We start from the raw sequence: 13,175 nt of genomic DNA on the forward strand, positions 1-13,175 counted from the left end.
AGACAAAGACAGAACAAATGGAAAATGAAAAGTGGATCGGCGGTGGCTAGAAAGCTGGTGACGTCGACCGCCGAACGAACAAGGAGAGGGACCGACTTCGGCGGAAGTCGTGACGCAAAATTAACCCAATGTATTGTGGGAAGCTTGTGGAAGGCTACCCGAAACGTTTGACTGAAGTTAAACAATTTAAAGGTAATGCTACCAAATATTAATTGAGTGTATGTAAACTTCTGACCCACTGGGAATGTGATGAAAGAAATAAAAGCTGAAATAAATCACTCTCTCTACTATTATTCTGACATTTCACATTCTTAAAATAAAGTGGTGATCCTAACTGACCTAAGACAGGGAATTGTAACTCGGATTAAATGTCAGGAATTGTGAAAAACTGAGTTTAAATGTATTTGGCAAAGGTGTATGTAAACTTCCGACCTTAACTGTATGTATGTTTGTGCACATGGATGTCAGTGATTTATGTTGACTATACGAGGCAATACAAATCTGATGTGATTAAAATTTGACTAATTTGAAAGGGCATTTAGTTGACTAATATGGCCCATTGTTTCTGTCATTTTTACAATAATCAGACTAAATCATTATTCAAATGACAAAAATGTGACAAAAACGTAATGATATTTTAGTCGACATGACTTACGACTAAACTAAGGCCTAGATTCAAGTTCCACCCCCAACGCCGCCAAAACAACCAAAATACAGATCTGACTGAATAGAGCCCTAAATCCCCCCAAAAAAGGGTGCCAAAATGAACACTGCCAGGTAACCAGGCCTTAGAGTTTCAGCTGTTTGCCCTGCTCAGCCCCAAGGTAACCAGGCCTTAGAGTTTCAGCTGTTTGCCCTGCTCAGCCCCAGGTCCCCAGGTAACCAGGCCTTAGAGTTTCAGCTGTTTGCCCTGCTCAGCCCCTTGTCCCCAGGTAACCAGGCCTTAGAGTTTCAGCTGTTTGCCCTGCTCAGTCCCAGGTCCCCAGGTAACCAGGCCTTAGAGTTTCAGCTGTTTGCCCTGCTCAGCCCCAGGTCCCCAGGTAACCAGGCCTTAGAGTTTCAGCTGTTTGCCCTGCTCAGCCCCAGGTCCCCAGGTAACCAGGCCTTAGAGTTTCAGCTGTTTGCCCTGCTCAGCCCCAGGTCCCAGCCCCCCAGGCCTTAGAGTTTCAGCTGTTTGCCCTGCTCAGCCCCTTGTCCCCAGGTAACCAGGCCTTAGAGTTTCAGCTGTTTGCCCTGCTCAGCCCCAGGTCCCCAGCCATCAGCACTGGACTATATTTACAAGCTTCCTGGGTTACACCAGTCAGCCAGCCCACCGCAGTACCCTGCCTGCCCTGTTAACTAACCCCCAACCCCCCCAGGTCTCTAGTCTCTGGGCTGAGAGATGAGCCCCCCCCCCAGGTCTCTAGTCTCTGGGCTGAGAGAGGAGCCCCCCCCAGGTCTCTAGTCTCTGGGCTGAGAGAGCAGCCCCCCCCCCAGGTCTCTAGTCTCTGGGCTGAGAGAGGAGCCCCCCCCAGGTCTCTAGTCTCTGGGCTGAGAGAGAAACCCCCCCCCCAGGTCTCTAGTCTCTGGGCTGAGAGAGGACCCCCCCAGGTCTCTAGTCTCTGGGCTGAGAGAGCAGCCCCCCCCCAGGTCTCTAGTCTCTGGGCTGAGAGAGGAGCCCCCCCCCCAGGTCTCTAGTCTCTGGGCTGAGAGAGGAGCCCCCCCAGGTCTCTAGTCTCTGGGCTGAGAGAGCAGCCCCCCCCCCCAGGTCTCTAGTCTCTGGGCTGAGAGAGGAGCCCCCCCCCAGGTCTCTAGTCTCTGGGCTGAGAGAGGAGCCATTTTGCTGCCATAGTAAACACACGGCTAGGACGCACGGCGGACTGTCTGTCACATGAGAAGACAGGGAGGACCGCGGAGATATTATTAGCAGCAGGAATGTACACAGTGGCCTCATGGCAAGGCCAACTAACGTAGGCAGGCACAGGTCTGAAACCTCACAGAACCTCTTCTCCACTCAGAAACTTTAACACGTTTACATTTGTGAATGTGAGAAGGACATTGTTTTCGGGGGTTTTTTTGTGACCGAGCTTTTTCTGATTCCCCAAGATTCAGACTCTCTGCCAGGAGGTTGTGGATCGAAGTTCCAGACTGAGGAGAGGTAAGCTGGAGTTACCCCTCCACCATGAGGCCAGTGAGATAACTATAGATAAATCATCTTCAAAGAACTAATAATGTGGCAAAAGTCATTGATGTCTGGTTATACATCTGATCTGACTGTAGTTATAGATCTGATCTGACTGTAGTTATAGATCTGATCTGACTGTAGTTATACATCTGATCTGACTGTAGTTATAGATCTGATCTGACTGTAGTTATAGATCTGATCTGACTGTAGTTATAGATCTGACTGTAGTTATACATCTGATTTGACTGTAGTTATAGATCTGATCTGACTGTAGTTATAGATCTGATCTGACTGTAGTTATAGATCTGATCTGATTGTAGTCATACATCTGATCTGACTGTAGTTATAGATCTGATCTGACTGTAGTTATAGATCTGATCTGACTGTAGTTATACATCTGATTTGACTGTAGTTATAGATCTGATCTGACTGTAGTTATACATCTGATCTGACTGTAGTTATACATCTGACTGTAGTTATACATCTGATCTGACTGTAGTTATACATCTGATCTGACTGTAGTTATAGATCTGATCTGACTGTAGTTATACATCTGACTGTAGTTATACATCTGATCTGACTGTAGTTATACATCTGACTGTAGTTATACATCTGATCTGACTGTAGTTATACATCTGATCTGACTGTAGTTATAGATCTGATCTGACTGTAGTTATAGATCTGATCTGACTGTAGTTACAGTACCGTTCAAAAGTTTGGGGTCACTTAAAAATGTCCTTGTTGTTGAAATAAAACTACATTTCTTGTCCATTAAAATAACATCAAATTGATCAGAAATACAGTGTAGACATTGTTAATGTTGTAAATGACTATTGTAGCTGGAAACGGCTGATTTTTAATGGAATATCTACATAGGCGTACAGAGGCCCATTATCAGCAACCATCACTCCTGTGTTCCAATGGCACGTTGTGTTAGCTAATCCAAGTTTATCATTTTAAAAGGCTAATTGATCATTATAAAACCCTTTTGCAATTATGTTAGCACAGCTGAAAACTGTTATGCTGATTAATGAAGCAAGTAAACTGGCCTTCTTTAGACTAGAGCATCAGCATTTGTGGATTTGATTACAGGCTCAAAATGGCCAGAAACAAAGAACTTTCTTCTGAAACTTGTCAGTCTATTCTTGTTCTAAGAAATGAAGGTTATTCCATGCGAGAAATTGCCAAGAAACTGAAGATCTCGTACAACGCTGTGTACTACTCCCTTCACTGAACAGCGCGAACTGGCTCTAACCAGAATAGAAAGAGGAGTGGGAGGCCCCTGTGCACAACTGAGCAAGAGGACAAGTACATTAGAGCAGTGGTTCTTAACCTGGGTTCGATCGAACCCCAGGGGTTCGGTGAGTCAGTCTCAGGGGTTCGGCGGAGGTCAAGACACACACCCGACTCATATGATTCGTGATGACACGCCCCGCTTGGCCATCATTGGCTGCAGGTGATCACGCAACATCGCTTGGCCTATCTGTGCTGCAGGGAATTTGGCGTGCTCAGTAGTCGAATTGTGACTGTCGTGATGGTACATCGTGTGATTTCTTTCTTAATATTTTAATCCCTTCATACTAACTATGTCGAGCAAAAAAAGAAAGTGGTCGGACGAATATGTACAATATGGATTCACATGTATAACGGAACGTGATGAGAGTCAGCGTCCTAACTGCATGATTTGCAATGCCAAGTTGAGCAATTCTAGTCTAGCACCGGCAAAACTAAGAGAACACTTCCTTAAGCTGCATGGAGATGGACAATACAAGAACACAACGCTCGCTGAATTCAAGGTGAAGAGAGACATTTTTCCAATTAAGAAGGGTTCGGTGAATGCGCATATGAAACTGGTGGGGGTCAGTACCTCCAACAAGGTTAAGAACCACTGCATTAGAGTGTCTAGTTTGAGAAACAGACGCCTCACAAGTCTTCAACTGGCAGCTTCATTAAATAGTACCCACAGAACACCAGTCTCAACGTCAACAGTGAAGAGGCGACTCCGGGATGCTGGCCTTCTAATTTATTGGGGGTCAGGGTCATCCCTGTGTTCATCTATAGATCTATAGAGGGTATTTCTGTTGATTCTCCTATCGTTCATCTGTAGATCTATAGAGGGTATTTCTGTTGATTCTCCTATCGTTCATCTATAGATCTATAGAGGGTATTTCTGTTGATTCTCCTATCGTTCATCTGTAGATCTATAGAGGGTATTTCTGTTGATTCTCCTATCGTTCATCTATAGATCTATAGAGGGTATTTCTGTTGATTTCACAAATACTTTACTAACGCCTAGTATCTGCTGTTCATTTGGGATTTTTTATTTATTTATAAATACACAAATATGTCATCCAACTTTCCATAGTAAATACTATTTACGTAGCTACAGTACAAGCCCCTAAACTTCCAATATCAACAAAGGTGTTTATGTTACAATCCAATTTAGGCTTCACAAAGTCTGGGGAATACCGTGTTGTGAAAGACGTCACTCCTCGTGAGCCACGGCAGCTACTTAGTAATACATAATAATAATTAGAGTTTCCGAATATACCAGACAAGGTGGCCCAGCGATCCGGGAATAAATGACATGAGTAGCTGTCTCTGGTGATTAGCTGACGTAGTGCTGATACTAGCCCTATGAAACGCTCTCGTCTACACACCACAGATAGACCATCGTCAAGGGCAAAACCCCCGAGGGAGGTAGTGGGGGACACAGAGAGAGGAGGGGAGTTAGAGAGAGGAGTGGGGGAGGGAGAGAGGAGAGAGGAGTTGGAGAGAGGGAAAGGAGTGGGGGAGAGAGAGGAGTTGGAGAGAGGGAAAGGAGTGGGGGAGAGAGAGTGAGGGAGAGAGAGAGGAGTGGGGGACAGAGAGAGAGATGGGGAGTTAGAGAGAGGAGTGGGGGAGGGAGAGAGGAGTGGGAGACAGAGAGAGGGAAAGGAGTGGGGGAGAGAGAGTGAGGGAGAGAGAGAGGAGTGGGGGACAGAGAGAGAGGAGTGGGGGAGAGAGGAGTGGGGGAGAGAGAGAGAGGAGTGGGGAGAGAGAGAGAGGAGTGGGGGAGAGAGGGAGAGGAGTGGGGGAGAGAGAGGAGTGGGGTAGAGAGAAAGAGGACTGAGAGAGAGAGAGGAGTGGGGGAGGGAGGGAGTGGGGGAGAGAGAGGAGTGGGGGAGAGAGAGAGAGGAGTGGGGGGGAGAGAGAGAGGAGTGGGGGAGAGAGGAGTGGGGGAGAGAGAGGAGTGGGGGAGAGAGAGAGAGGAGTGGGAAGGAGAGAGAGAGGAGTGGGGGAGGGAGAGAGAGAGAGGAGTGGGGGAGAGAGGAGTGGGGGAGAGAGAGAGGAGGGAGAGAGGAGTGGGGGAGAGAGAGAGAGGAGTGGGGGAGAGAGAGAGGAGTGGGGGAGAAAGAGAGAGGAGTGGGGGAGAAAGAGAGAGGAGTGGGGGAGAGAGAGAGAGAGGAGTGGGGGAGAGAGGAGTGGGGGAGAGAGAGAGGAGGGAGAGAGGAGTGGGGGGGGAGAGAGAGAGGAGTGGGGGAGAGAGAGAGGAGTGGGGGAGAAAGAGAGAGGAGTGGGGAGAAAGAGAGAGGAGTGGGGGAGAGAGACAGGAGTGGGGGAGAGAGAGAGAGAGGAGTGGGGGAGGGGGAGAGAGAGAGAGGAGTGGGGGAGAGAGAGAGGAGGGGGAGGGAGAGAGGAGTGGGGGAGGGAGAGAGGAGTGGGGGAGGGAGAGAGGAGTGGGGGAGGGAGAGAGGAGTGGGGGAGGGAGCGAGAGGAGTGGGGGAGGGAGGGAGAGAGGAGTGGGGGAGGGAGGGAGAGGAGTGGGGGAGGGAGAGAGAGGAGTGGGGGAGGGAGGGAGGGAGGGAGAGGAGTGGGGGAGGGAGAGAAAAACAGCTGTTTCATGTGACAGCTCTGATAAAGTTAGCCAGTGATGTGGAGATGTGGCCTATTGCTACATGGATCCATTTGGATGATTTAGGAGGCAGAATGGAAATAGAAATCTGCCTGCCTTCCCAGACTCAGCCCTGGACTCAGGGTGGGTCCTAGCAGGGAGTCAGCAGCAACATGGACAGTTGTGGTGGTTGACTATATGAGTAAGGACCCTGGTCAGAGGAAAGGACCCTGGTCAGAGGAAAGGACCCTGGTCAGAGGAAAGGACCCTGGTCAGAGGAAAAGACCCTGGTCAGAGGTAAAGGACCCTGGTCAGAGGAAAGGACCCTGGTCAGAGGACCACTGGCAGTCTCTATGGGGGTACCACAGGGTTCAATTCTTGGGCCAACTCTTTTCTCTGTATACATAAATGATGTCGCTCTTGCTGCTGGTGAATCTCTGATCCACCTCTACGCAGACGACACCATTCTGTATACTTCTGGCCCTTCTTTGGACACTGTGTTAACAACCCTCCAGACGAGCTTCAATGCCATTCAACTGACCCTGGTCAGAGGTAGTGAGTAATACCCTGGTCAGAGGAAAGGACCCTGGTCAGAGGAAAGGACCCTGGTCAGAGGAAAGGACCCTGGTCAGAGGAAAGGACCCTGGTCAGAGGAAAGGACCCTGGTCAGAGGAAAAGACCCTGGTCAGAGGAAAGGACCCTGGTCAGAGGAAAGGACCCTGGTCAGAGGTAAAGGACCCTGGTCAGAGGAAAGGACCCTGGTCAGAGGAAAGGACCCTGGTCAGAGGTAAAGGACCCTGGTCAGAGGAAAGGACCCTGGTCAGAGGTAGTGAGTAATACCCTGGTCAGAGGAAAGGACCCTGGTCAGAGGAAAGGACCCTGGTCAGAGGGAAAGCTGCAGTAACTTTTTCAATAGTGTGTACCAGCTATAGCTAGCCACCGTTGTCACCCACACCTCATCTTCTGTGGAGTTTATTGGCGGTTGGCATCCAATGTTACAGTGCATTACTGCCATCTACTGTTCTGGAGTGCTCTATGTCTCCCACCTCCGAACCGGAGTCCGAGCTTAGAAATAGACCAATAGAAGTATAAAGAGGGGTTCTTGCAGAGGCAGGAATGCCCACATGCAGGAACATCCCAAACTTTTAGGGCTAACTGACCAAATTCACATAGAAATGTGAGTTATAGATCTGTCGTTCTCATTGAAAGCCAGTCTAAGAAGTGGTAGATCTGTTCTATGTGTTATAGATCTGTCATTCTCATTGAAAGCCAGTCTAAGAAGCGTTAGATCTGTTCTGTGTACTCTATTTCTATGCTTCCCGTTCTTAAGTTTAATTTTTGCATCTTTTAATTTAGGTTTAGTACTCAAGCTTCAAACAGATGAAAATACTATACTTTTGGTAATTGAAAATATATTTCACAGTGGTTTAGATGATACAATGATTATACATTGCTTGTTTTGTCACACCAACTGAAATTAGGCGAACCGTTAGAATTATAGCAACCCTGATTTTGTACGTTTGCCTACTGACAAAGAAATGATCAGTCTATCATTTTAATGGTAGGTTTATTTGAAGAGTGAGAGACAGAATAACAACAAAAAAATCCATGTCAAAAATGTTATAAATTGATCAGAAAGATTTCTGGCTCCCAGGTGTCTTTTATACAGGTAACGAGCTGAGATTAGGAGCACACTCTTAAAAGGAATGCTCCTAATCTCAGCTTGTTACCTGTATAAAAGACACCTGTCCACAGAAGCAATCAATCAATCAGATTCCAAACTCTCCACCATGGCCAAGACCAAAGAGCTCTCCAAGGATGTCAGGGACAAGATTGTAGACCTACACAAGGCTGGAATGGGCTACAAGACCATCGCCAAGCAGCTTGGTGAGAAGGTGCCAGCAGTTGGTGTGATTATTCGCAAATGGAAGAAACACAAAAGAACTGTCAATCTCCCTCAGCCTGGGGCTCCATGCAAGATCTCACCTCGTGGAGTTGCAATGATCATGAGAACGGTGAGGAATCAGCCCAGAACTACACGAGAGGATCTTGTCAATGATCTCAAGGCAGCTGGGACAATAGTCACCAAGAAAACAATTGGTAACCCACTATGCCGTGTAGGACTGAAATCCTGCAGCGCCCGCAAGGTCCCCCTGCTCAAGAAAGCACATATACATGCCCGTCTGAAGTTTGCCAATGAACATCTGAATGATTCAGAGGACAACTGGTGAAAGTGTTGTGGTCAGATTAGACCAAAATGGAGCTCTTTGGCATCAACTCAACTCGCCTTGTTTGGAGGAGGAGGAATGCTGCCTATGACCCCAAGAACACCATCCCTACCGTCAAACATGGAGGTGGAAACATTATGCTTTGGAGGTGTTTTTCTGCTAAGGGGACAGGACAACTTCACCGCATCAAAGGGACGATGGACGGGGCCATGTACCGTCAAATCTTGGGTGAGAACCTCCTTCCCTCAGCTAGGGCATTGAAAATGGGTCGTGGATGGGTATTCCAGCATGACAATGACCCAAAACACACGACCAAGGCAACAAAGGAGTGGCTCAAGAAGAAGCACATTAAGGTCCTGGAGTGGCCTAGCCAGTCTCCAGACCTTAATCCCATAGAAAATCTGTGGAGGGAGCTGAGGGTTCGAGTTGCCAAATGTCAGCCTCAAAACCTTAATGACTTGGAGAAGATCTGCAAAGAGGAGTGGGACAAAATCCCTCCTGAGATGTGTGCAAACCTGGTGGCCAACTACAAGAAACGTCTGACCTCTGTGTTTGCCAACAAGGGTTTTGCCACCAAGTACTAAGTCATGTTTTGCAGAGGGGTCAAATACTTATTTCCCTCATTAAAATGCAAATCATTTCATAAAATTCTTGACATGCGTTTTTCTGGATTTTTTTGTTGTTATTCTGTCTCTCACTGTTCAAATAAACCTACCATTAAAATTATAGACTGATCATTTCTTTGTCAGTGGGCAAACGTACAAAATCAGCAGAGGATCAAATACTTTTTTCCCTCACTGTATGTGTTATAGATCTGTCCTTCTCATTGAAAGCCAGTCTAAGTAGCGGTAGATCTGTTCTATGTGTTATAGATCTGTCCTTCTCATTGAAAGCCAGTCTAAGTAGCAGTATATCTGTTCTATGTGTTATAGATCTGTCCTTCTCATTGAAAGCCAGTCTAAGAAGTGGTAGATCTGTTCTATGAGTTATAGATCTATCATTCTCACTGAAAGCCAGTCTAAGAAGTGGTAGATCTGTTCTGTATACTCTATTTCTATGCTTTCCGTTCTTAAGTTTAATTTTTGCATCTTTTAATTTAGGTTTAGTACTCAAGCTTCAAACAGATGAAAATACTATACTTTTGGTAATTGAAAATATATTTCACAGTGGTTTAGATGATACAATGATTACACATTGCTTGTTTTGTCACACCAACTGAAAATAGGCGAACTGTTAGAATTATAGCAACCCTGATATATGGCACCTATAGGCCATTTGGTACACAGCCACTCTCAGTCCTCCTCAGGGAAAGGTCAGTGTCAGGTCAAGTGTCGAATCCAAGAAAATACTTTAAATATATAATAAGACTAAAAATTAGTCTTTATATATATTAGGAAGGAAAGCGGGTGATTTAGAGTTCAATTCCACTTGATATTAACTACATATAAAATTGGTCATGTAGTTTTTTTGTAAGGATTTTGCCAAAACACAGAAATGATTCCTTTATGTGTGAGTAAAATATTACTGTTCTCAGATTAGTTCTCAGGTTCATGAAAATGTGTTTTTTTTTGCAATACGCTATTCAGTATAGCCATTGTTTATCTGGAATGGAATGTCTGTGTACTGTATTATTAGATTGTGATATGTGGTTGTCTCACCTAGCTATTTTAAAACGAATGCACTTACTGTAAATCGCTCTGAATTAGAGAATCTGATAAATGACTTAAATTTCCCAAAATATAATATTACTGTATTTAATTATATATTTTTTTACAGTGATGTCACAAATGTATCATTTGTAAAGTTCTTTATAAAAAAATGCAATTATTTGTTACATTTGACTGTAAAACCTAGCAGTACTACTGATATCTCTGGAAGTGAGTCAGATATACAGTATGATTTTCTTAATATCTGTAACGGCTGTCGTCGGAAGAAAACCAAGATGCAGCGGAGGTTGTGTGTTCATCTTGATATTTAATTCAAAAAACAAGAAAACACTACAAAAATGAACAAAACACTCGATAGCAACGACAGCAAACAGTCCTGTCTGGTCCCAACTGAACAAAACAGAAAACAATCCCCCACAAAACCCAAAGGAAAAACCTGCTCCTTATGTGTGACTCCCAATCAACAACAACGAACTTCAGCTGTGCCTGATTGGGAGTCACACACGGCCCAAAACAAAGAAATACAAAAAAACTAGAAAAAGAACATAGAACGCCCACCCAATGTAACACCCTGGCCTAACCAAAATAAAGAACAAAAAAACCCTCTCTATGGCCAGGGCTTTACAGTACCCCCCCCCAAGGTGCGGACTCCGGCCGCAAAACCTGACACTGAAGGGGAGGGTCTGGGTGGGCCTTCTTACGGCGGCGGCTCAGGTGCGGGACGTGGCCTCTGCCCCACCCTTGGCGTCGCCCTCTTAGGTGGCGCACCTGGCCGCGCCGAAGGTCTGGTGGGCGACCCTGACTTCGCCCGGCTGGCGGACGACCCTGGCTGCGCCCGGCTGGCGGGCGGCGATGGCTGCACCCGGCTGGCGGGTGTCCCTTGCTGTGCCCGGCTGGCGGGCGGCGATGGCTGCGCCCGGCTGGCGGGCAACCCTTGATGCGCCCGACTGGCGGATGACCCTGGCTGCGCCTGGCTGGTGGGCGGCGATGGCTGCGCCCGACTGGCGGACGACCCTGGCTGCGCCCGGCTGGCGGGCGGCGATGGCAGATCCGGACAAGCGGGCCACTCTGGCAGCGCCGGACAGGCGGGCCACTCTGGCAGCTCCAGGCGGGCCACTCTGGCAGCTCCTGACAGGCGGGCCACTCTGGCAGCTCATGACAAGCGGGCCACTCTGGCAGCTCCTGACAAGCGGGCCACTCTGGCAGCTCCTGACAAGCGGGCCACTCTGGCAGCTCCTGACAAGCGGGCCACTCTGGCAGCTCCTGACAAGCGGGCCACTCTGGAGGCCTAGTCCTGGGAGGAGGCACAGGACGGACCAGGATGGGGAGACCCACTGGAGGCCTGGACCTAGGAGGAGGCACAGGACGGACCAGGATGGGGAGACCCACTGGAGGCCTGGTCCGAGGAGGAGGCACAGGATAAACCGGGCTGTGGGGGAGCACTGGAGTTCTGGTACGAACGCTCGACATGCTTACTACAGGCTGAATGCCCACTTTGGCCCGGCACGGGTGGAGAGCAGGCATTGGGCGAACTGGACCCTCCCAGCGCCCTGGAGACCCAGTGCGCAACGCCGGCGCAGGATAACCTGGACCGAGGAGGCGCACTGGAGACCAGACGCGCTGAGCTGGCACGACCCGTCCTGGCTCGATGCCTGCTCTCGCATGGCACTTGCGGGGGGCTGGCATGTAGCGCTCCGGGCTATCAATGCGTACTGGGGACACCGTGCGCTTTACCACATAACACGGTGCCTGACCAGTACTGCGTTGCCTCCTGTAAGTACGGGGAGTTGGCCCAGAATTAAATCCTGGCTCTGCCACACTCCCCGTGTGCCCCCCCAAACATTTTTTTGGGGTTGCCTCTCGTGTCCGTCACGCTCCCTTGCCTCGTACCAGCGCCTCTCAGCTATCGCCGTCACGATCTCCCACTGCAGGCGGCGATACTCCCCAGCCTGAGCCCACGGTCCACCTCCATCGAGCAATTCCTCCCATCTCCAGGAATCCTGAAGGATCCTCTCCATTTTTTTCAACGTCCATGAGTCCCGATAGCTCTTCTCCTTCCTCCGCTGCTTGGTCCGTTTCTTGGTGGGGAATTCTGTAACGGCTGTCATCGGAAGAAAACCAAGATGCAGCGGAGGTTGTGTGTTCATCTTGATATTTAATTCAAAAAACAAGAGAACACTACAAAAATGAACAAAACACTCGATAGCAACGACAGCAAACAGTCCTGTCTGGTCCCAACTGAACAAAACAGAAAAAAATCCTGCTCCTTATGTGTGACTCCCAATCAACAACAATGAACTTCAGCTGTGCCTGATTGGGAGTCACACACGGCCCAAAACAAAAAAATACAAAAAACCTAGAAAAAGAACATAGAACGCCCACCCAATGTAACACCCTGGCCTAACCAAAATAAAGAACAAAAAAACCCTCTCTATGGCCAGGGCGTTACAATATCTGAAATGAAACCATCAAGTGATGATTTTAAACAAATACATGTCTGTCATTCAACAACCCCAAGGTTAGATAGTGGAAGAAAGAAAAAAACACACCAATCTCTCATAATTTAAACAATAAAATAAAATGTAACAAAATAAAAAGAAAAAAATGGATATACAGTCCCTGCAAAACGTATTCACACCTATAATTGTAGCATCACCGCAAAAATGGAAGAGGCAAATGGAAGGAACTTGTCTGTCGGCATTAAAGACCATCATTGGTTAAAGAAAATTGTGATCAATAAACAAGTATACCAGTTCACTTAAGGACCAAAAAATTGACACACATGCCATATAGAGTTGAAGTCGGAAGTTTACATACACTTAGGTTGGAGTCATTTAAACTCGTTTTTCAACCACTCCACAAATTTCATGTTAACAAACTATAGTTTTGGCAAGTCGGTTAGGACATCTACTTTGTGCATGACACAAGTCATTTTTCCACCAATTGTTTACAGACAGATTATTTCACTTGTAATTGTATCACAATTCTAGTGGGTCAGAAGTTTACATACACTAAGTTGGCTGTGCCTTTAAACAGCTTGGACAATTCCAGAAAATTATGCCATGGCTTTAGAAGCTTCTGATAGGCTAATTGACATCATTTGAGTCAATTGGAGGTGTACCTGTGGATATATTTCAAGGCCTACCTTCAAACTCATTGCCTCTTTACTTGACATCATGGGAAAATTAAAAGAAATGAGCCAAGACCTCAGAAAGGAATTGTCGACCTCCACAAGTCTGGTT

At 47.2% G+C, this 13,175-nt stretch overlaps 1 protein-coding gene across 1 annotated transcript in view; it reads left to right on the plus strand.

The window, feature by feature from the left end:
* Window positions 1-1,960: 1,960 nt before the first annotated feature.
* The window catches only part of klhl38a (kelch-like family member 38a), a 35,449-nt gene continuing 24,234 nt past the window's right edge, over window positions 1,961-13,175 (plus strand). The window contains exon 1 of the mRNA XM_029736097.1: window positions 1,961-2,137. The gene's annotated coding sequence lies outside the window, so the exon portion shown is untranslated. The remainder of the gene's footprint in view (window positions 2,138-13,175) is intronic.

The sequence above is a fragment of the Salmo trutta genome, chromosome 36, assembly GCF_901001165.1.
Source record: "Salmo trutta chromosome 36, fSalTru1.1, whole genome shotgun sequence".
Taxonomy (NCBI): Eukaryota; Metazoa; Chordata; class Actinopteri; order Salmoniformes; family Salmonidae; genus Salmo; species Salmo trutta.